Below are 24,974 nucleotides of genomic sequence, written 5' to 3'. Positions count from 1 at the left end.
ACATGCACCTTGCCAACCAAGAGCAGAGCTCAAGTTCATGGTGGTGGAAAACACACCTGTGGCCCATGGCAGGTGAACAAAACCAAAACCCATTCAACATCTCCTGCTTCCAGTTCTCCAGAAAGAGCAAACTTTCTGTGTGCTGCTTTTTAAAATGCAGCCATGTAAAGGTCACAGTGTAGGAGATGAAACACGGGGTTGTAATAAGGAAGGAGAAATAAAAAATAATGACAGAAATAAATTGTCATAAGAGGGGGTACAGTTATGATTTATTGTGATATTCTACAAATTTGGAGGTGATTAAAAGCCACCTAAAATTCACATTAACAAGTCACATAAAAATGGAATTAAACTAGTGGGCATAATGTGGCAGGGAATAAAGAAAAATCATGATGGAAATAAATTGACAGGAGAATGATACTATTCAAGTTATACTCTGCCGCGCTACCCTGACAGGAGCCTAGTGTTTTAATTTTAGAGTTTGGATGAGTTTTTGGAGTTCATTAAAGGCCCACATTAAGAATCTCATAAAAGTGAGAAGAAATTAGTGACCATAATGTGGCAGAGGAAATAAAGAAACAATAATGACAGAGATAAATTGACAGACGAATGATACACTTAATGTGTCTCTCTGACACCCGCTATTAATAGGCCGCTCCAAGCTGGAACAAATGTCATTCATATTTTAGCCAAAGTATACCACTAATTAGACCAGCTATCTGCACTGGAATTAGATTTGAGATCCCTCACCTTTAGAGTGGAGTCATTTGAATTCTAAAGAAAAGAGCTGGTGACAGAAGAGAAAAAAACTTTCGGCTTGCGCTTTTCTAATGAGATAAAATTCCCCCTTCTCCCCATTTCGCAGCTATAATTGCTGATTATGTTGTTACATAGCGGAGTCTCTCCTCTCTCCTCCGTCATTATGATCTAGTCTGGTACATCCAGGAGGCTTCAAACGCGCACTGGAGTGGCTTGAGTCTAATTTAGCGCTCATTTAGGCCGCAGGTACCACACAAGGTAAACACGGCATTGTTATAATTAATTACCCCTTAGGCCTCGCCAGGCCATCTCTGTTTCAGCTGACCCTTATAATAATAAGGCTGCTGGGCATATTGTATTTCTTTTGACAGATTAATTAGAAATTCAGCCGTGGAGGTACAAAGCAACCCGGTCATGAATATTTAAATGGCCTGACACAAAAAATCATGAAAGAATTGCTGAACTACATGACGGACAGGGGATATTAGGCAAGTGACTCTAATCAATAATCTCTTGATCTCTTACATATTAATACACTGCCTGCTGTTATTAAGCTCCGTAATAAGGAAGGGGAGAGAAAGTTAGTGTAGCTGTGCTGTAGGCCTCGGCGAGGCCCCCAGTGGTTATGCTAACTGACTGAGAAAATGCACAGAGGAGCCAGGCCTCAGCCTCTTCAATCTAATCCAATCTTAAGAAATGGCAGCGCTGAGGAGCGCAGACTGGATAATTATTGGCGCTGACAAGGTGAGGGCGTTTGCAGGCAAATGAGCTCGGAAGCAGCCCCAGTGCCCAGACCACCCAGAGCAGGGCACAGGAACACCAACCCGCGCTGCTGTTCGCCTTGTCGGGCGGGGAGCCGGGGGCCACTGGGGACATCGGCCCTGCCGAGGCCCAGGCTAGGGGCGGTGGCCGCCGAGGCCTGCGGGGCGCCTGCCTGTTGTCGGGGCGACTCTGACACCGAGTCGAGGAGATTTACTCGGGGTCCCTGTGCGCAGCGTTGGCAACGCCAAGGCCACTGAGTGAATTAAGCAGCAGAGGCTGAATATCATCTAAATTCATTAGCGGACAAACTGCTGCTTCCCTCCAGCTCTGAGCAAGGCACCGGCTGTGCATGCTCCAGGCCCTGTGTGGGCCTTACACTGCTGCGGCCCCTGAGGGCCCATGCACACCCCCTTCACCCCCCGGAGCAGCAGCTAGGGAGTCCCTGCGGAGTCAGTCTGGGTGGGGGTAGGATAGCAGCCAGGCTGGCCCGAGGAGGGGGTAATCATGGCCTCTAGCTCAGCCTTTGGCATGCAGGACGGTAGCCAAGGGAGCAACCTGGGTTTGAGGGCAATAGGATGTGCCGAGGACTTCTGTATACAAGGGAGCAGTGTGTGGTCAGGGGCAGGCTGTTTGTCTGAAACCAGGAAGCCACTGTGAAGACCCAAAGGAGGGCTCTCTGGGTTCCCTTAGCTGAGCAGAGCCAGCTTGAGCTCAGCCTGAGCCTGAATGGGGGACACTGGTCAGGGAGGGGCACTCCCCACCTGAGGCTCTGAGGTTGGCCAACTGAGCTCCTCCCCGCACACTTTAAGTTCTCTGGAAGCCCCTGGAGAGAACTCCTCTTTCCGTGACCCAGGCTGTTGGATCTTAGTTTTCTCTTAGCTGATGCTTCTCCCATTCTGTCACAGAGACCGGGGAGGGGATGTTGCTCCTCAACCATACCTGACACTCCTACAAGAATGCACATGCAGCCCAGAGCCTGAGTACTGCACAAGGTGTTTCCATTTTCTTTGGGGTGTCCTGAGCTGGGCCAGTGCCTAGGAACCCCATGAGTCAAGCTCTGGGACTTCCTTAGGATTCCACCTGACTCTGGGGTCCTTTTGCAATCAGTGGGCTCTGAGAACAGAAACCATTCAGGAACTTGGTATGCTTAATTCCACAATATTCCCTTTCAAGCAGAGAAAAATAAAACAAAAATACAGGCTTTGGAAAGAGAGTGGGTTTGGCTTTACTGCTTGGTCTTGTCTGGCCTTTGCTGCTCGTTTTGTTAACTGTAGACTGAAAATTATCCTTACAAACACCAGGCCAGAGGCAGGCTGGGAAGGTAAGGACTGCCATGGTGGAGGAGGCTGGGTCACTCAGAGGGCTCTGTACTCACCCCTGGCTGCCTACTCTCTGCTTCCATGGTCTTTCCTACAGATATCTCTCCTGAGGACTGGGGTCCCTGAAGTTTGTAGATATCCAATTGTCTTCTCCCTTCTATCTCTGGAGTCACATATGGGAGGACAGTGAAGCTTTCTCCATGGTATTTTATAATTATTAATTCCATACAAAGTTCTGCATGCCTACTGTGTGCAGATACTGAAGAGAAAACCCATCTATTTCTTGGAAGGACCTGGCTGCCTAACAGAGGGAACGTTCAAGGGTGTCTGCACAGGACCAGGGTCAACAGCAGCCCAACAGGTGTCATGGCCAGGTCTACACCGTCTTTCCATTTGGACTGCCCCAGAAGGTCTTACTGACACATCACATGTTGCCTTGGCACAGCAGAGTTCTGTCTATCTTGAAAAAGCCCAACACCCACAGCGTCGTCTGAGCCAGTGATAGTGATGTGATCATGAACTTGATTTCTAAGCTTCCTCCTGCTACAGACTTGACTTTGATTGACATTTCTGGAATGGAGCAATGTCAAGAAAATGAAGGAGTTTGGTTGCCATCATGGAAGAGAGGGGAGAAGAGGGAAACAAAAGAAGAGGCAAGCATGGAGGGAGCCTCAGTCCACAGCATGGGAGCTGCACTCGGAGCCATGGCCAGGGTCAAGAGACATGTCTGCAAGAAAGGAGATTAAGAAGTTTCACCTCTGACCGCCCTCCCCCCCATCTCTGCTGTAACAGCCACTCCGTCTCCATCTTCCCCTGCTCAGGACAGTTTGGCTCTGCAGTGAGCTTTGTGTTTTGCTTTTGTTCTGTTTTAGCAGAAAAAAAAAATCAACCAAACAAATGATTTTTCTGTTTGTATCGATATGGTGCAAGACAGAGAGAAGAAACATGAATGGAATCCAGTGGGAAGCAGAAAGCCAAGCCACTCTGGCTGTGGGGCACCTTGAGGACGATAATCAGCTGTCCCAGGATCCCTCCTGTGACTGTGGAGAGGGAACCTGTTCTAGCCCGGGTGCCACCACAGTTCTGCCCATGGTCTGTTGGCCTTGGGGTCTTGCATGCTTGCACTGGGCCTTGTCTTCAGGTGGCTCTCAGGAAGTGGGGGACAATCACACACCCTGGGGTGGAGGTGGGGTGCTCTGGGCTTTGTGATCTCTGCTTGTGTGGCTACAGAGGCTCTGCTACTGGTTCCAGCTGGAATCTCAGAATGTACAATACACAGGGAAGACAAAAGAATGGCCTGTGCTCCAATGTGGCTACACCGTGACACGTATAAGCTGAGTACTGCTGCTCTGCCATGGACCCTCCTGTCATGGAGACAATCACATTTGCTGTCCGACTTTTTACAAGACCACTGGACAGGATGGTTTGACAAGCTCCTTGCCTGGAGATACTGTCTGCTGAATTCCTGTGTGTGGAATCCAGCTAACATCCCACCGCCATGAAGTGCCCCCACCTGCTCTGTTTGAACTCGCTGATTCTTAGTTGACTTTGTATGTGACTCCACTTGGCACATAGGGTGAGGGCACAGGCTAACACTGCTCATGTGGCCTGTGTCTTTCCTTCTCAGGGTCAGCGTCAGGCGCAGAGTGCTGGGGCACCTTGGCTGGGGCTCTCAGTGTGAGGCTGGGTGTTGTGGAAAGCCCTGCTCTTTTGGCAGCCTCCAGAGACTCCGAACAGTACACCTCTGGGCTAAGGCTCAGAAAGGGAGTGAAAAGGGATAAAGAAAGACGATGACAAGAGACTGCCAAGGGCAGCGCTCAAGTGCACGGCTCCCAAGAGTGGTACTTCTTGGGACAATAGAGCGGGGGTGATGGCAGCGGCCACTTCTGCTCTAGGAGTTTGGCTTAGAGAATCACCCATCAAAGGTGCAGTTCTGGCAACAGCCCCCTTGACCTCCCTCTCTTTATTACCAGCTAATAACGAAGTGCAAGCCAAGAAGCAAATTCATTGCAAATTGTATAAAAGTTTCAGGGCCAGGATGAAGCTGTTAAAAACCACATCTGTAAAAATGGTGTAATTATTATGGGTGGGTAAAAATCTGGCAAGAATTATTTTCTTAAATAAGGCGTAAAGGGGAACAGATGTGCTGTAACAGACAATTTTCCCCCAGCTTCACAAACTCTATGAAAAGAGAAAAATGGATCTGATTTATCAGATTATCTTATTTATTTCAGTACAGCAGCCAGGAGGCCAGAAAAAAAAAATCCTTGTTGTCTGTTTTTAGTCCCTTATAAAAAGAAGACTGGACAGGAACTGGGTGAGATGCTTCCAGGCGATGCAGCCGAGGCTGCCAATGAATGCAGAGCATCTGTGGGGAACAGCGGAAAAGCCAGTATCAAGACCCAGAGAAGATTCAGTGACAGGAGCGGAGGTGACCATGACATCTAAGCAGAAAATCACAGGCACAGTGGAACAGGGCTTTCAAGATCAAGATGGAATGTGAAAAATGGTCAAAGACAAAGCCAGGCGCTCCCAGTCTGGAAGTCATTACCTCCAAGTGAAGACGACAGAATTCCACGTCGGTTGGTCAGTGTCTGCAAAGGCAGGGCCAGGGAAGCTTTCAGTGGGGCTTGCTTTTCTTTTCTTTTCTTTTTTTTTTTTTCTTGAGCTTAGCAACATAAATTTGTTGTCATTGATCTATTAAATACAACGGACACATGTTGGCAGGGAGGATGCAGCCAGAGCCTGGAAGGTATTAAGGGACAGCCTAGGAAATAATCGCCTAAATGGGCCCACTGCAGGATCTTAATACCCCGTGACAACATTCAATTGTCAAATTCAGCCAGAGTGTCCAAGATGCTACAACAATTAAGCCAGAAACTCTTAGATTTATTTTAGCACTCCCCCCCCCACCCCCGTTGAGTTAAGAACAGGAAATACCAGTGAGCTGTGAGACCCTGAGCAAGAAATCAGAAAGTGGAAGAAAAAGGGATGGTCTAACATTTTATGAGACTTCTGCCATTAACTCTGTAATGAATGTCTTTCACCTCCCCTCGATAAAGAGGCAATGTGGGTTTTAATTGGACTTTTGGCTTTTCTTCATTTGATTTAAACCAAGGTAGAGTTTCAAACAATAACACCGAACACCTGGTTAACACATTAGATGATATGTGCAGTTGTAAATTGTGGTTTTAATAGTTGGTCTCTGGGGGATTTCAAAGGGCCTCATTGTTCTGTTTGGTAGATATTGGGGAGGGGGAGAACAATTTTGGGCTATAAGAGCCACACACATGACTTTGGTCCAAGTCAGCTTATGAAACTTGATCGTGTGACCCCACTGGGGGCCAGGCTTTCCTCTGAGACTCATCATCACAAGCTAGACTTCCGCGGCTCTCCAAAATCACTGCTGAAGTAGGAACCTGCTGGTTCCATATTTCTAGGATAACAGGACTGATGTCAAGTCTAAGTGTGAAGGAGAATTCTGTGTGTGTGTGTGTGTGTGTGTGTGTGTGTGTGTGTGTGTGTGTTCACATGTGTGAACATGTACAGGCTCTTCCTCGTGTGTTGGTGTTGTGGGGAGAGTTTTAAAGTATCCGTTCTCTTTTTCCCTTTCTAAAGAACAAATGAGCTCTCTGGGGCAGCTGAGTCTCAGTCAGGCTACTTGTAGGTTTTGTTTTCCACCAGCCCCTTTCTACATCAGCAGGGGGCTGGCCCTGCCTGGAAGCCTGAGGGGGTCCCCTCATATTTTAAAGTGACACTTTTCCAAATACCTGACTGACTTTTGCCCTTCCCTTCCAGCTGTGGTCCCGCCCCTGCCTCTGCTTGCTAATTCTCATGGGCACATATTGGATACAAAGCCACAGGTCTTATTGCTTCCCTCTGACTGGAACCATGGACTTGGTGGCAATCTGTGCTCAGAGTCACCGCTCCCCATTACCCTCCTCCTGCTTACCTGGCCTGCCATTCCTTCACTGGAAATCAGACCAATAGGAGTCACTCTGGACCTGCCCTGAGGGGGCCCTTGCTGCCCATAGCCCAGGATTAACCCAGGGAGGAATGGAATAGAAGGAAAGAATGGTCCTTAGGGGAGAAACAACACAGAGACCACCTCTTTGAAGCCTGGTACTCTGGACAAGAGACTGAGAACTCAAGTCTGGCCAGGGAAAGCTGGGAGACCCTTTCCCTGCTCTGCCCACCATGCTGTAGCAGGAATGCAGAAGCCACTTCCTATTATCCTGTCCTGTCCCATGGCTTTCCTGCCACCGCAGCAGTGAGAGCCAGGGCCATGTTCTAAGCTCCAACTTTCCTTCTGGAAACATCTTTAGCCTTTCCTGTTTCTGAAAAAAAAAAAAAAAAAAAAAAGTCAGGGTGCAATGGTTAGATAGCCCTTCTGAGCAAAGCATCGAGAGATCAGCTGAGCTAGGAAGTCATGACAGAGAGACCTCTGAATGCCAACTAGAGCCATTTGCCATGTATTTTACACTCTGATACTATGCCTATGGCTTCATTCATGAAGACGTGTTTCCCGGCACATACTACACACACTAGATACTTGGCTTCACACATGGTGGGTCCTTATTCATTCCTAGTAGGTGCACATGCCTTACAGCAGGCTCAGTGGCCTGCATGCAGTGTTATTCCTTATATACGTACAGTGGGCACTCTTTCTTCACACTCAGGAGCATAGTTCTCATACACAGTAGGCACGGTATCTTGCACACACATTAGGTACCTGTAGAATGGATCTCTGAGAGTGATGCTGTTCCCACTGGAGCCTTGGGTTGTGGTCTTTCTTCTTCACAGGAGAACAGGACTTAAGCTTATAAGGAAACTCAGAAGGTTTGGCCATATCCCACTGAGAAACCCAGGAGCTCAGCGGGAGAGCGAGGCAGGCAGACTAGAAGGCAACAAACAGCAGCATGATCTTGACCAGGCTCCCTCCTAAGTGCTCTAATCCTTGCTGTGGTGCCCTCCCTGAGGCCGACACCTGCAGCCCCAGCAGGGAGAGCCCAGCACACCTGTGTGGCCTCCTACTGCAGTTCATCCTAAATTCCAGAGAACCAGTCTGTGCCAGCCAGTCTCCTGGGCTGCTGGAAGAGGAAGCTAAAGTTTGGGAGGTTCTCAGTGTCTGGTCAGCTCCAAGCCACAGCCAGCCTGTCCTTGTCATTTCCACCACGACAGAGCTTAAAGCATCTTAAAATGCACCCTTTGTGGTTGGGGTCTGCAAGGTACTCTTGGTTTTGTGCTTTTGATTTTGCTGTGAATTGATTGTCTGGTGGCACAGGCCGGTAGTCCCAGCTATTCTGGAGACTGAGCTAGGAGAATTACTCAGTTCAAGGCCAGCCTCGGCTGCAGAATGAGTTCAAGGACAGTCTGTGGAATTTAATGACAGCCTAGCTCAAACTAAAAGCAGAAAGGGCTAAGTGTATCACTCAGTGGTGTGGCATTTGTCTAGTGTGTGTGAGACCCCACCGAAGACAAACAAAACCCTTTCACTATGATTGCTAGACAATATGTTTCCATCTGCTTCAAGTCAGGGCCAATCTAAGAAACTTCCTGGGGAACCCCAATGTCAAGGCCCCACCATCTCCCTGTCTGGCTCTTCCTGTACTTAGGTTTCCTAATCTAAAAATGGGGGCTGTAACGATACTGTCTGCAAGGCTCGGGAAGGATTCCCTGTGGATTGTATCTGAACAGACCCAGGCACAGTGTCTCCTATCCCAAGGGTTCAATAGAAACCAGGTTGTTGGTCACCCTGTCTCAGGGACTGTCCTTTGCCTTGGGACCAGTCAGTATAAGCAGACAGGAGGCAATCCTACTGACATCTCTTCATGGACAGATGTGATTCTCAGCCACTCACTAAACTGGCCACCAGAACAACATCTGTTAGGTTTTATCAGCTTCTCATGACAGGGCTCTCTCAGCCTAGAGCTGTTTCTCTCCAGCTTCCCAGTTGTGCTGGCTACTGTGAGCTTTCTTCTTGGCTCACTGTTTCTCTCCATGAAGTGGTCACTTGGGGACAGTCCATCTTGGACATCTGAAGATGTATAGTTTCCACCTAGTCACTGGTGTGATGTGGATATTGGCCTTATCGCTGGTTCTGGCCTCTCAGGCTCAGGGCTAGCCTAAGGTTTATAGGATGGGTTATGATCTGGGAAGTTAGAACCAAAGCAGGGGTGGGGGAGAGGCAGTGTTTGAGAGAACAGCCTGTAGCTCAGCTTCAACAATCCAAGAGTCCAGGAAACTCAGGAATGGGGGAGGTCAGACAGGAAGGGTGCTGCAGGATGGGGTAGGTGACCCAAGCATGATGACCTTACTTGGCAGGCAGTGGTTGAGCCAGGGTTAGCTTAGGAACTAAGTGTTTCCATGAGATTTGTGGCCAGGAAGAGCCTTACAGCATCTCCTTCTAGAGGTCCATTTGACCATGATGCTCTTGGCTGGGTCTATAGCATCCCCGGCTGAGTGTGAGTGGCAGGTGGCCAAGTGCACTATGGGAACTGAGCACTTATCTTCTGTGGAGCCTCTAGACAGTCCGAGCAATGCTGCACAGGCCAACCTGCTTTCCTTGGCTTCTGACAAGGAAGGGGACTTAGGAGAAGCAATCCTTGCTTAGTCTCAGAAAAGGAAAGGACACGGTAGTCATCACCCAAAGAGTGGCTCATATGTCTTTTAGGAGTGAGGTTTCCAGGAGTGTCACCCAAAGTTCCATAGAGTAGTCCTTGATGCCAGGGTCAAGGTCAAGTCTCAGCTGTCATCTTCAATCCAGCCCTCACCATCATCTAGTCCCAGGGAATCTCTTGCAGCCATCTTGCCATCTTGCCATCACCCCTGAGCTTTACCTCTGCAGCCAGGGCTACACTCCGGCCTATTGTATTGTTTTGGTTTTGTTGTTTTGTGTTGTATTGTTTCTAGCTTTTTTTTTTTTCTCTTTTTTTTTTGAGACAGGATGCCATTCTGTAGCCCAGGCCGGACTGGACCTCACTATGTAGCCAATGCTAGTCTCAGACTTATGCATCTTGCAGGCTCTGCTGGTTTCTGATATGAAGCTTGTGTGATCATCCCCTGCCATGCCTCGCCAGCGGTGCTCATAGCTTCCACCTCTCCTGCTGCCCAGCCCTCGCCTTCCTGAAGGCCCAGATCTTTTCTGCTACTGTTCTTGGTCATTGGGCTTCCTTGCTCCCAGCCTCAGCATCTTTGCCAGGCTTCTTCCTTCAACACAGGTGAAGGGGTCCTCCCAGCCCCAAGAGAACTGGACTCATGTCTTCTTTCATTCTACAGTGGCCATTGAGCATTAGATTATGGTCTGTCTGTTTCCCACCCTCCAGGAGCACATAGGCTACAGGAAGGCCAGCAGCTGGAATAGTGGTATGTTCCAGAAAGGATAAGTCACCCTGGAAAGAGGAGTATTAGCTTCTCTGCAGGAAGGGAAACTGAGTCTTGACTGGGTTCAGTGTTCAGTCTGAGGCCTCACAGCTTCCACACTGCAGAGCCCGGCTGCAATCATCGTTCTGCTACTATGCTAGTGTGCCACTTTACAGTGTTATGCCCAGGGTAGGCACAGAAAGTTCTGGAATGTTCTTCCCACGGGTGGCATTCGGGTCCTCCCAGGCCTCCTAGGCACTTTTGGCAGTGCCTTCGTCCCAAATCTTCCCGACAACAGGCAAGTCCCCTGAACTATGCACAGGGAAGCTGAGCACAAGGCGGGCTGTGTGGTTAGCCTGTGCCTGAACAGATGCTACTCCTCTTCCTGGACAACTCAGCAATATCCTTTGCCTTTTCCCAATGCTATGGTCACTTCCAGGCAGTGTTTTGGGCAAAAGCACATCGCCTCACATGCCCCGTTTTACCGCTTTCTTTTCCCACTGAGCAGATGAGTTCCACGTAGACGTGTAAGGCCTGTGGGGAGAAATCTGCCAATTCCCTGTGGCAGCAGCATTGGGAGACGGAAGGAGCAGAGCCCAAGCCAGCTGGTGGGGTGGATGTAACGGCACGGCACGGAGTGGAGAGGTTTTGCGGACTACTTCAAGGCAGTTAATGAATCAGGTCGCCTCATTACCTCTACATGTGGCTTTTAAACACATATTTATTCTGCTCCAGCTCAACAGTTACTCTCTAGGATGTAGCCAGGACTGCTGAGCATGCCTCTTCTAATTCTTGTTCTTTTCCTAGTCCACAACCTTTCTCTCCCCTGTTTCTCCTCCCTCTTCATCTCCTCTGTTTTCACCCTTTCCTCCTCCTCCACCTAGGTACCCTTCTTCTCTTCCTCTTCCTCTTCTTCCTCCTTTTCTACCTCTTCCTCCTCTTCGTAAAAGTATCCTTATCTTCCTCCTCTCCTTTAGTCTCTTCATTTCAAAGTGTCTTTACCTGAATTCATCTACCCCTTCTCACCTGGCACTGAATAGTAACGTAAAACCCAGGGTTGACGAATGCACCCGATTTTTAGGAGTCCAGCCCCAGGACCTGTGTGGATACAGATTCCAACACTAGTCCAGGCCCTACCCAGGCCGGGTGCTCTTTCTTCATTTTCTGCTCAGCCTGCTCCCGTTTGGGCAGAGGTAAAGGAGGAAAGAGAGATCTCTTGGTGCAGCTGTCTTCCTTCCCACCATCTTCTAGGCTCATCCGGTGGGTGCAGAAGCAACCAGAATGTACCTGCATGGCTGTACCATGCCAGGGAATTTAATTAAGAATACACACATTAGAATTTCAGTGGGATTGCCTATTTAATGTTACTTTATTAAGCCTTCTATCAAATCCTTTTTATGTGTATCAGTTGATACACAATTAATCTGTTCTCTTGTGAGAAAAAAAATAGCACCGGAGGTGAATGGGAAGTGTCAGATGATCATAATTATAAGCGCTGTTCACTTGGAGCACCTCTAGCCTACACCAGGGATGCTGTGCAGCGGCGCTCCTCACCACAGCCCACTTCATTAGGCTTGACCTTCCCAGCTGGGGATTTCACTGGTGTTTTTTTAATGGGTTTGTATACCGCGAATCACAACACCTTATGAAACCTCTTTGTAGCTGCAACAAAAGAGAGCCCGCCAGTTTACAAAAAAAAGCCGCAGCTCTAGCTGGCAGGGTCCCCACCATAACGCAGGGAACTTCTCAGCCACTGGCTGGGGAGAGGCTGTACCCCCGTGTCTTCGTCACTGAGATAAATGTCTTTCCTCGGCTTTGAAGCGCCTCAGCTCCGAGGAGCCACCGGCGGTCAAACAAGTAATTGCCGAGTTCTGATCGTGCTTCAGAGCCCAGTGACGGCCCACTTAGAGGAGGCTTTCCAAAGCCAAGAAAGAATCATCCGCAGTGCCACCAAGGACATCTTCCCACTAACAGGCTGGACAAACCAGTCGTAGCCTTGGGTTAGAAGCCAACGAAGTGCATGTGACACAGGGCACATGAAGGTGCCTGGGCCAGGTGGGGGAACCTCAGAAAGAACATGCCTGGTTATCTTTTTCTCTTTCCATTTGTGTTTGTAATAAACTCTCTCTCATACAATTAGCCTCAATTGTTTTTATATCTTCAGAGGCAATAATACAGGCAGCCTGGGGAATAGGGTAGTAATCCGTATACCTGTGTTCATTTACCCAAATCACTATGGTTACAGCCAGGGCAAACTGTTTACTGCAAGGATGCGAGAGCCTCTTTCCAGTTCCTAATGACCTTTGCTCCTTCAATAACATCAACAAGCTGGGGAGGCTGCCCACACCATTAAAACCAATTGCCTCTCAAGTTACTGAGGGACTCCAGCGCTTCCTCATTTATTTTTCTCATCTGATGTAGCTCACATGCCACTTCCTTGTCTTTAAAGAAGGGAAAAACTGTGGATTATTGATTTGCTGCTGAACAGAAGACCAACCTAAAAGCCCGGATGAATTGTCACTCATTATTGAAATTACTGAACACTAATTAAACTGGCAGCCCAAATCCCAGCAGGCCACACTCATCTGAAGCTGAGATCCAGACACTTGGGCAGTGGAAGAGAGAGCCTTAGCAACCACCAGGGTTGCAACATGCTTCGAATTGGTTTTTGCTTCTTAAAGGCACACAGCCCTGTTTGCAGTGGCTCAGAGGGCCGCCACTCACATGCAGGTGGAAGCGTTGGCCCCAGTCTTTTCCTGGTTCTTTACAGGAACTGCGGAGCCACAGGGGAGACTGTTCTAAGCAGGTCTGTCCCTGGTTCTCCGGTGAGGGCAGAGCATGCAGCCTGGGATACCGCCGTGAGGGCAGCAGGCAGCCTCACGGTGAGCAAAAGGTCCTGCTGGCACAGGCAAGGCTGGCAGTTCAGATGCCTTTGGTAGGGAGAAACTGAGTCACACTGGCCAAGAGTGGGAGTATGGGCTCCCCTGGAAGGGAACCATGCCCCCAGAGCATTTCAGTTCACAAATCTAATTCAGCTTCTAGATTATGCCAGGGCCTCTTTCAAGGCCCCACAAAAGCCACATACATTATGCATGACCACTGGTAATCCTCCTCTGACTCTGCTTAAGCAGAAACCCCCACTTTGCTCGGTTTCAAAAGGGGAAGAGTCTGATCCAAGGCTGCAATCAAGAGTTAATGTCCCGTAGTCGCTGGAGAAACACAGCTAATTGGGCCTCAACTAGGCCCTGCAAGGAGCCAAAGTGTATACCGTCAGGAGGTGTCAGGGGGGAACTGTTGACCAGTCATAAGCAGGGCAAGTATCTGGGCTACTATATACTCTCTCTTATCTGTCTGTCATTTCTCTGTCTGCCACACACACACATGCACACACACACATTTTTTTCAAAATATGAACATTTCAAAATTCAGTTTTATATGCAAGGACCCAAACCAGACAATAGCTGAACTGTCCGCTAACAGATAAAGGGTCAACCAGACTAGAATTCGTCTATACAGTGGAATACCATGCAGCAATGAAAAGGAATAGTTTTCTAATTGTGCACTAGGAAAGCTGCTCTCTTTCAAAGCAGAGCTATGGACCGGGAAGACAGTACAGAGAGTGAGAGTGTTTGCTGCTCAAACAGGAAGACCTGAGTTTGAATCCCAGCACCCACGTAAATGGGCATGTGTGGCCAGGTGCATGCCTGTAACTCTAGAGACCGCAGGAAAGGAGATGGGGATTTCTAGGGTTTACTGGCTCCCAGTCTAGTTTCAGGTTGAGTGAGATTCTTGGCTTCTACTTGTGTGTGATCTCACACACGTGTGCAGGATCATATTGTAGAATATACAGATACGGAGATTAAAAAAAAATAAATGTAAGGTTGTTTGAGAGCTGTTGTTTAAACATGTAGTATAGTCTTTGTCCCTTGAGCTCCTGAATGCTGAGACAGGCGTGGCGTACCAGCATGTCTGGTGCCAGACGCTGCCGTGAGAACCTGTCATCACATCCTTTGGCTATCAACATTTGGCTGTGTTAGAATCCTCTGTGTTGTGGATTCTATGTGGAATCCTTCTCATATAGCAGAATTCAGGCTTTACTTGATGACCTGACTGTCACCCTGGAGCCAAGTGGGGCTCTGTCTAGTTTCTGGGGAGCACTATTCTCAGGGAGCAGGTCACAGGTCTGTTTGGGGTTTTCCTTGTTCAGATGGCAGTACACCCTAAGGGGACAGTGGGATTCCTGCTGTGCTCTGGCCACACTGGGATTCCTCTCTTACCGGGGCTGGTGGCTCCAGCATATGCTGAGATGTATGTAGCTGTTCTAAGTCCCAGGGTGTGAGGGGTAGGGACTGAAGGCCATTTGTAGGCAGTGCTCCTGATGGAATGTGGACGTGTTTGCTACCTGCCAGCCCTGTTCCTTAGTCAGAGTCCCCATCTCCACATTTCCCATTTGTTACTATCCTGAGAGCCAGTGGTATTGACCATAGGACACTGATAGGCAGGGCCTTCTGACCCCTGACCTTGTGTTTGTTTTTGTTTTTCCTGTGTATCTCTCAGCATGCTCATGTTTGTGATACACTGCCTGGGAGATCATGGACTCCGTTCCTGTCTAAACTTTTGTCCGGTGAGCAATTGCGGGTGCGGCGGGGTGGGAGGGTTGGGGTGGGGGTGGGGGTGGGGTCTGCTCAGTAACGCCCAGACTCCTGTAAATTAACTTCTCTGCTCATTCATTGAAGAGGTGCAGAGCTCTGTCTCTCTCAGTATATGTGTGTGTGTGTGTGTGTGTGTGTGTGTGTGTGTGTGTGTGTGTGTAAAAGTTCCATGTAGCCCAGGCTGGCCTCAAACTCACTATGTAGTTAAGGAAACTTGGACTCACAATCTTGGGGTTGCATGCATGCACCACCACACACCAGCACACCACTAAACTACCACACTAGGACACCAGCACATCAGCATACCACCACACCATCACACTACCACACCAGCATACTAGCACATCAGCACACCAGCACACCACTAAACTACCACACCAGCACACCACCACACCACCACACCAGCACATGCCTCTCTTTTGAGGATGTTTCAATTGAGTGTGTCTCACTCTTTCCCAGGCTTCAAGTATTATCAGTGACTCTTCTCCACTTGACCCCATCACTCATATCTGAAAATTAGTCCTCATAATTTTGGCAAAAGGTCACAGGTGTGTTTATTAAGCTTCCCAGGATCCTGTGTGACCTAGATATGAGTGATATACACATGCATGTGTGGGCACATGCGCGCGTGCGCACACGCGCACACACACACACACACACACACGCACACACATGCACACACTGACATGCACACACATACACACATACACATATATACATCCTGACACATACACACACACATACGCATACATATTTACACACCTTGACATACACACATATATCACACATTTACTCTGACACATAAACAAAGACACACACACACACACACACACACACACACACACACACACACACGATAAAATAGCTCGTTAAGTCCTAGCGTTACACAATGAATTATCAGGTAAATTAATTTTAAAAAATTGGAAATACATTAAGTTGGAGGGAAAATAAAACTGAATAGCAAAATGGAGCCAATAAACTAGGATCCGTGGACCTTAGAACGTACTTCACGGCCTTTGCTGTTAGCTCGTGAGAATTTGTTTTCTCTTTTGGCCAAAGCAATGCTACCCCTCTTCCTCCTCCTCTTCCCTTCTCCTCCTTCAGAATAATCTACTATTTTAACCTCATACCCATCAGTGAGCATAGCATTTCTGCTTTTGATTTCATCCATTGTTTATGTAGGGGTGGTGGGCGTACAGAGGCCATGGTGGGCTTGTGGAGGTCTAGCACAACTTGGTGGAGTCAATTCTCCTCTTCCACCTTTACATGCATTTTAGGGATCACACCCAGATCACCAAGTTTGTAGAGCAAATGCCTTCACCATCTGAGGCATGTCAGTGGCCCTGGCCATTGTATTTCATATGTCTTCCACCAAGTGTCCTCCAAAGAATGTCACATTTCTTCCTGTTCGCTCAATCTCTGTGGATTTTGCCTTCTTTGTTCTTCATTGGATGGGGTGGGGGAGGGGTAACTTCCATTTCTTTTCTAATACTTAGTGATAGACCTTAAAAGTTAGATAGACATGTTACACTTGAGACTAAAGGTAATGTACAAAGCCCCCAGTTTGTCTGCCTTTATGCCTAGATTTCTCCCAACCTTGTTTGGTGGAGTGCATTGTGAGAAAATTCATAAACACTATCTTGGTTAGCTCAGACTCCTGTAACACAAAGGAGCAGGCATTTCTTTCTGCCAGCGCTGGAGGCTGAAAGTCCCAGGTAAGAGGGAGGCAGATCGAGTTCTGGTGAGGACTCATTTTCTGGCTTGTGGTGGCTACCACCTTTCGACGTGTCCCAGGATGTCCTAGGTGTGTTCCTGTGGAGGGACAGGGTGAACACTGGTATCTTTTCTTACCACTGAAGCCAGGACTCACCATTTTTGCCTCATTAAACCTGAATATGGTCACAGTGGGGGCAAAGTCTTCAACAATTAGTCAATAATACTGATGTGAACATTAACACTTATTATTGGTTAAAATGTTAAGGCCACTCCACATAGTTAAAAGGGAGGTTTGTTTTGTGGGGTAACTTACAAGTGAAGGGATAGGTTACAGGGTCTGGGAAAGACGTAGTGCAGTCCGGCGGTGTTCTCTGGAGAACTCTGCTCGGTCTACCTCCAGCGTCCTGGGTCCAGGAACCAAGAGAGCCGGTGCATCCGGATCTGGGGTCTTCAGGGCCCTCTCTTAGGCCCGTCTTGTAGGCGTGACGGTTACTGAAGCCTCGGTGGGGGTTGGAACTTCCAGGTCAAAGCTGGAACAGCTACCCACTACAACTTATTATGAAAATAGTGTCAGCTTTAATTTTTCCTACAAAATCTCTATTCTTCTATTTTATTTTACTTTTTGCTCTTCCTCCTTTAGTTTACATGGCTCACTCTTTCTTTTTCACTTTTTTTCTTGCTATGATGTGTCTGTCAGTACTTTTTAAAATCGGGACTTTCTGATTCTTGGTCTGTCTGAAGGTATCACATTCTTAGTGGTAAATGAATGATGGAGATCTGTGGAGTGTAGCTAGAGTTTTCCTGCCTGGCCCACGGTCAGGGCAAATCTCTCTCACCTGCCAGTCCCACAGCCGCTCAGACCCAACCAAGTAAACACAGAGACTTATATTGGTTACAAACTGTATGGCCGTGGCAGGCTTCTTGCTAACTGTTCTTATATCTTAAATTAATCCATTTCTATAAATCTATACCTTGCCACATGGCTCGTGGCTTACCAGAATCTTCACATGCTGTTTCTCATCATGGCGGCTGGCAGTGTCTCTCTGACTCAGCCTTCCACTTCCCAGCTTTATTCTCCTCCTTGTCCCGCCTACACTTCCTGCCTAGCCACTGGCCAATCAGTGATTTATTTATTGACCAATCAGCAACACATTTGCCATACAGAACATCCCACAGCAGTGGGGTTCTTCTGAGTGAACTTACCCTTGCACCATGAAGATGACATCCCTTGTTCTGACCTCTGCACTGCCTGCTACACACACTGCCATCCTCACTGTGCACTCCTGTTACACACTGCCATCATTACTGTGCACTCCTGTTACATACTTTCATCCTCACTGTGCACTCCTGTTACACACTCTCATCCTCACTGTGCACTCCTGTTACACACTCTGTCATCCTCACTGTGAACTCCTGTTACACACTCTCATCCTCACTGTGCACTCCTGTTACACACACTGCCATCCTCACTGTGCACTCCTTTTACACACTCTGCCATCCTCACTGTGCACTCCTGTTACACACTCTCATCCTCACTGTGCACTCCTGTTACACAATCTCATCCTCACTGTGCACTCCTGTTACACACTCTGCCATCCTCTCTGTGCACTCCTGTTACACACTGCCATCCTCACTGTGCACTCCTGTTACACACTCTGCCATCCTCACTGTGCACTCCTGTTACACATTCTGCCATCCTCACTGTGCACTCCTGTTACACACTGCCATCCTCACTGTGTACTCCTGTTACACACTCTCATCCTCACTGTGCACTCCTGTTACACACTCTTCCACACTCACTGTGCACTCCTGTTACACACTCTTCCACGCTCACTGCGGTTTTTATCTGGTGGAGAGCATCTTTCTGGCATCTGCGCTCGTGCTGTCCTGTGTCTAGGAGTGTCTTTTTTTAACTCAGTCCTGCTGTATTTAACTCAAACCTCACACAGTTTGAATCCTAACTCATCCTGGTTCTAGAAAACCTCCATCACCGCTTGCCGCTCTCTCCTGCCTTCCCTCCTTCCTCTCCTTTCCCCTGCCCCACTCCTCCCTCTCTCTCCCCCTTCTCCCTTTCTCCTCTCCTCTCTCTCTCTCTCTCTCTCTCTCTCTCTCTCTCTCTCTCTCTCTCTCTCTGAACCTGGACCTCCTCCAGCCTCATATCACCATCTACTATTTTCTATACATGTTGCCTCTCTGGTCCCCTGCCATTTCCCTGGCTCTTTTAGTTAATTAACAGCATCTCATTAACTACACATTCTCTACTCCCCTATTTTTTGTAAGCCTCCACTGGTTTCATTTCTGCAAGTGTGCCTTCTTGTCTTATACTCACCTCATCTTTTGTTGTAATTTTGTGTTCTTGTTCCATGTATACTAGTCGGGTTTTAATCTCTTGGAGTCTTTAAAGTCCCCAGTGGTTTGCTCTGTTACTCGCTGTTCACTTCTGTACAGCACCTCATGTCACACTTGTACATATTGTTTGGAAGTTCCTCCAAGCCCTGAGTTAGGACACTGTCTTTGCCTAACATGTCTATGGCAGTCCATCCTCAGTGGCCACGGGTACCTCTTGCTTCAGCCACTATTACACAGAGCACCTGCAGAATCCCGTATGCCCTTCTTAACATATGTACAAAGCAGTGAATGTGGGAGTTTGGGGGAATTCACATCGCACTGAACCAGGGTTTCTGTAGAGAAAACCACCTTCGTTTCTATAGGCAAGAGATTCTAAGGTGCTCTTTCCATGGCCCCACTTTGATGGCTTCTAATAGGAACTGATCCATGGAAAGACCTTTGGGTTGCCTCTCAGAAGGGTAACCTGAGTCCTTCTGGCAGTGTCCTGTCCCAGGCTAGACCAGGTGGATTGCTTAGGAAAGGGAAAGGGTTTTTGACTGTATCTCTGGGAGTTCCAAATGCCCTGAGATCTTGACCTCCCCTTTGTGCCTGCTCTTAAGTACACAGCAAGTCTTGGCCTCTGAGAACAACTTTTTGGGAAAACAGCTCATGAGGAGCAAAAGGCTCTTCTGGTCTTTAGGTGTGACAAGGAACAGGAACATCTGTGCCTGGATGTCACTCACTTTAGACATTACAGTTAGTAAAGTCTTTCCTCACAATGCCTACCTGAAGACTTCTCGGTAGGAGAACCTTCTGGAGATGAGAATAAAAGTTAGGGGAGTTCCCATGTGTCCCTGAAGACAAACCAAACTCCCCTGTCTGTGTTCCAGCTCCCACTTCTTCAATAAAACATGGCTCACTTCTATGTTTAGTAGCGGAATGGTCAGACTACCTGGTTTTTCCCACAGAGAGTATCCTGCTCAGTTGTAAAGGGTTCATATGTACAGGAGATTTTCAAAGCTCAGGTGCATGTGGCCTTCTGATCGTAGTTACTGGTAGCTGCGGGGGCCAAGGGATGAGGGTATGGCCTGTCTCACTATCTTCTAAGAATGTTCCTCAAGTTTTCTAGATACAATCCCAAAATATCTAAGATAATAATTGCTGCAGGGTAGGCCATGCAGTCAAATAAGCAGTATTAGGGACAGAGCTGACCCAGGAAGAGCTTTTTTAAGCACAGAGTTTAAGAATTTAAGACCAAAGAGGTGATGGGAAGACTGTAAGGGCCAGAGGTGGCGGGTGATTCGAAAGAAACAGCGTTTTTCCAGATACAACAACAGTTGGTGAACATATGATCTCACAGAGATCAAGACAGTACACATAAGACCTACATAAGCTCAAACGAGACAAAACCCCAGGATGAAGAAGAGGAAATGGCCACAAAGTCCCACCCCCAACTAAGAAGCTATTTGGGACAGCTGTTGAAAGAGGAGCAATCAGTTTTCTTCAATGGAGTGACCCTGGGAATATTAAGCCCACCCTGGGGTAGCCTGCAGCTCAGGGATAGTCGGCCAACATGAAATGGACTCCATGGTTGGTTGCTTCGTTTGTTTGTTTATTATTTATTTATTCTGTGTGTGTGTGTGTGTGTGTGTGTGTGTGTGTGTGTGTGCTCATGTATGCATGTGCATAACTTTTTTTCTTTTAAGACAGCGAAAAAATATGAAATGGTATGAGGGTGCGTGGGAGAAGTTGGGGGAGGGGAAGGAATATGACCAAAACATATCATATACAATTTTTAAAAATAATGTTTTTAAAAAAAGAACTAGGATGGAGTGCGGCCACTCTGAGCAGTGCTGAGGGATGCCTGGACAGCCCATTATTCAGGCCCTTCAGACAAAGTACTAACGTGTCATCTTGGAGTGTCACAGATCTTCAGACACTCAGCTCTGCACCTGTGTCCAGGTCACCAGTCTGGACCAGGCATCGGGGAATCAAGCTCAAGGCCAGTGGTCCACACCCAGCCTCTTGATAGTGTGGTGCCTGGGTTGCGGGCCTGCTCCTTCCTCGGGGCCAGGCACAGTGAATACGGTGACCATAAAGTTCTTTGGGGACTCCATTTGGGTGGTATCACCAGCTGCCACGGAGAGCCTCTCCTTCTCAGAACCAGTGCTGGGAGGTATTTGAGAGCCCAACCCCTTCTTCCCTGTCTTGGGAATCACACCCTTTGAGGGGCCTCTGTAATTCCCATACCCCTCGTGGCTGGCGGTGGCGGCGGTGGTGGTAGTGATGGTGGTGTATGGCCTCCACACATTCGTGTGGAAGCCAGAGGACAACCTCATGTGTCACCCACTACTTTCAGTACAGACTGTCTCACCAACCAGGCTAGACGGGCTGACTAATGAGCCATAGACATCCTCCTGTTTCTGCCTTCCCAGTACTTGTGGTACAAACACACACCACCACACCCAGCATTTTTTGCATGGGTCCTAGGGATTAAATTCGGGTCCTCACATTTTTAAGGCAAGTACTTTGTTGACTGAGCTTCCACCCCATCCCCACCCCTGCCCCTCATGATTATTCTTTACTGTTGAGCAAAAGGCAGTCTGTGAGAGACAACAAGAGATGGAAGAAATAGTTTGGAGAAAAACATGCTGGGCTTTCTGGAGAGAAGAGTAAGACCGAGGGATTCTTACGGGTCCCAAGAGACCTGAGGATTATAAAAAGCAATACTAAAAACTTTCCCAGGGTTCCTCAGACAGGGATACCCTGCCCCCATGGATGATAAAGAATATGCCCAGAGCTTGGCCAGATGAAGGGTGCTTACCGACACTACCCAACTGGGGAAGGGCGGCCATATGTGACTGCTGTCCCAGCCCGGGGCTCTCAGGGATGGAGTGGAAGGTTTAGAGACCTGCCTTGAGCCCAAAGCAGACCACCATAACAACAAAACTCCAATCCATGGCGTTGCTGGCAAGCCCATGTGAGAGCTGTGTTTGGTAATGTGCTCTACACAGGGCTGGCTGATAAGCTTCCTTCCCAGGTCCCCATTGGAGGCGCTCCTTGCCTTGCTCAAGGTCATGTGGCTAAGCCAGGACTGTGTGCAGCGCCTAGTGAGTACTCCTTAGGGTCATAGGAGCTGTCCGTGATTTATTACCCTGGGGCCATCCTGCAGCAACTCCTAGCTTCTGCTTTAATCTATATCTGTTCTCACCCTGGTCTTCATTAGTCAGGGCAAGATTCTAAATTAGAGAGAGAACCTTGACTTCTTTCCCACAAGGCCATGCACAGACCAGTCTTCTCTTGGCATTGTCCCCTGGATACACTGACATGATTAGAAGCTGCAGGCTTGAACTTTGAAAACTGTGTTTCCAAGGACGTCTGTAGATGGAGGTCTCAAAGGAACCCACGTGGAGGTATGTCTGCTCACACTTAAAGACAGCACGCCTTTGTCCAGCCTGCAGCCTTCTGCATGGCCATTGCAGAGACAGCCTGAGCGTCAGAAGCCTCGGCGGGCCGATTTAGACCAGGAACCTGGGCACTCCCATTTTACAGTTGTATTGCTTTTATTGAATCCCCCCAAGGGAGGAGAGGCTACATTCCCAGGAAGCTAGCAGGACAGTATCTGCAGGGGCCTGGTTGCTACCGTGTGTCTCTGGGTAATGATGAGAAGGATATGGACTTGCTTATTCTAGATTGAGCTGAGTGAGGTTATAAACATGCCAGGAAGTAGTAGGCTTATGTCTACAGCCAGTGCTGTCCAATAAAAAGATGATGCAGTATGGAAGCACAGTTTGTAATCCCAGCACTCCAGAGCCTGAGGCAGGAGGAACATAAGTTTGAGACCAGCCTGGACTACATTGCAAGTTCCAAGCCAACCTGAGCTACACAGTGAGAAACTGTCTCTGAGTGAATGAATGAATGTTATGTGAACCACCTATACACCTATGTAACTTGATAACTTTAGGATCTACTAAAATAAAGTTTAGAAGACCCAGTTGATGTTAATTTTAGATCCTATTTGCTCCAACATAGATGAATTTTACTATAACAGAAACACATAATCATTATAAAGTTGTTGATAAGCTGTTCTTCTTTGTGTCTTTGTGAGTCTTTGCCTCGTGTGCCCTCCCAGAGCCTGCCCCTTTAGCCAGCCTCAGAGAAGTGTGCAGTAGTGCCCCCGGTAGGTGGTACGGCTTGTACACAGTGACTATGTACAAGAACTCTGTGGTCAGCAGGCTCCATGGACACAGCGGCTCCCAAGGTTTCTCCATGGACTCCCGATGACGTGAGTGGTGTTGCACACAGGTGTGGTCTGGCCTAATGAGTTGGCTGATTGCATCTGTTCCTTTTCCATGGATCAGTGTCATGATTCATATGTTCGGGACTCAGAGTAAAAGCCTGAAAATTTTGTCTTTTTGATGAACCAAATATTTCCCAGGTTTGTTGGGCCACCAAACATTTGCTGATTTCGCCTAGAATGAAGGTCCTGCTTTGTGATTGAGGAGCTGAGGGGAACAAGGGTGAGTAGAGCCATCTGTGGAACGGTGGTCACATCATCATTGCACCTGCAGCCACGACAGTCCCTTCTCAAAGGGAGCCTGAACTGTCTCTTACAACCGATGTTAACGTGATGTCCCCTATAAAGCCCTATAGGACAAATGTGTCCAAGGGACTGGGACACGGGGACACACTGCGGTGCCCAGACATGGCATCCACAGAGCCCTTGTCAGATCAGGAGGAAAGGCAGCAGGAAGGGCACTGGGATTCTGGGGACCTGATGCTAGAGAGTGACAGTCCCTTTGTCACTCAGGAAGAGCCTACTGAGCTCATGGCCAAGAGTCCAGCAAGCACACCCAGGTGCCCGTGTGAGCCCGTGGAGGCAGAACTGTACGGCTCCAGCTTCTGAGGCTCTCTCTAGGCAGTGTTTTCATTTCAGTGGGAATAGAATCTCCCAGATTCGCATTCAGTGCTTGCTGAGTTTATATGTGACAGATTCTGCACGGGAGTTTGAAATGGGCCAAGATCTGGGTTTTTCTAGTCCAGCTTTTGCAGACAGGAAAGGAAAATGGGAGAAGGCACTGCTGAGTTTCTGTGTCCTCCCTTCCATCCGAGGGCTTGCCCTCCCTCCTGGCTTCTGTGCCACCCACTAATGAGAAATGAGCCACCCGTGGAAGCCACTGACACTGAGAGAAGCCACTATATTTTGCCTGGGGAAGAGCTGCACTTCTGGTGACTATTAAACCCCAACTGTGGCTGACTAGGTAACATCACTGAGCCTGGGGACTTCATGGCTGATGGACCCGGCTGACTCTTAGAAGATAATGAACACACAGGACCAAAAGATATTGTCCTCCAGTAAAAACTTTCCACAAACAACCAATGAAAGTTTAAATCGTGTCGAAGTCCTAACAACTAGACAAAAGGTATAAAATAGAAACCGTGACTCTTTCATTTTAGCAGAAACTGGGGTTGTGATTCATGTGTGGAGGGAGAAGGTTCTGGGGGAGCTGGTGCTGGGTAAGGCCCCAGGTTTTCTGTCAAGAGGCCGATAGAGGGGTGCTGCTCAGAAGGAGCCAGCCCACAGCGTGGTAGTTATAGGCAAGGAGGCAAGGAGGTGCCCATTCTTGAAACCCAGAGTGCTCCTTGAATCTTATCTTTGTATCAGGTCCTTAAAAGAGAAAATCCAAGGAAGAAAGAGGCCACAGAGTTGAGATATTTGGGAAAGCACCCTGGGGACCAGCTAAATGGGACCCAGACTTTCTGGAACATGCGATTAGCACCCAGGGAATACAAGTCTATTTTAAGCCTAGGAAATATAGAGAGGGAGGGAGGAAGGGAGGGAGGGAGAGTCTCTGAATGAGAAGGAAAGGAGGAAGGATTTTGCATGAGGAGGAGGTCAGAGGAGGAAACAGTACAACAGAAGCCAGACTCCAAGCAGTCGCCTCCACACAATTCTCTGAACACATTCTGGAACCTTCTTTTGATGTTTCATCTCTGCTTTTCCCCCTGACTGAGTGGATTTCTGTTCAAGAGGGCAGCATACAACCCAGAACAAAGCTCTCTTCTTTCCCCTTCA

The sequence above is a fragment of the Peromyscus eremicus genome, chromosome 1 (assembly GCF_949786415.1).
Source record: "Peromyscus eremicus chromosome 1, PerEre_H2_v1, whole genome shotgun sequence".
Classification (NCBI taxonomy): Eukaryota; Metazoa; Chordata; class Mammalia; order Rodentia; family Cricetidae; genus Peromyscus; species Peromyscus eremicus.
Note: the sequence above shows the minus strand (reverse complement) of the source record.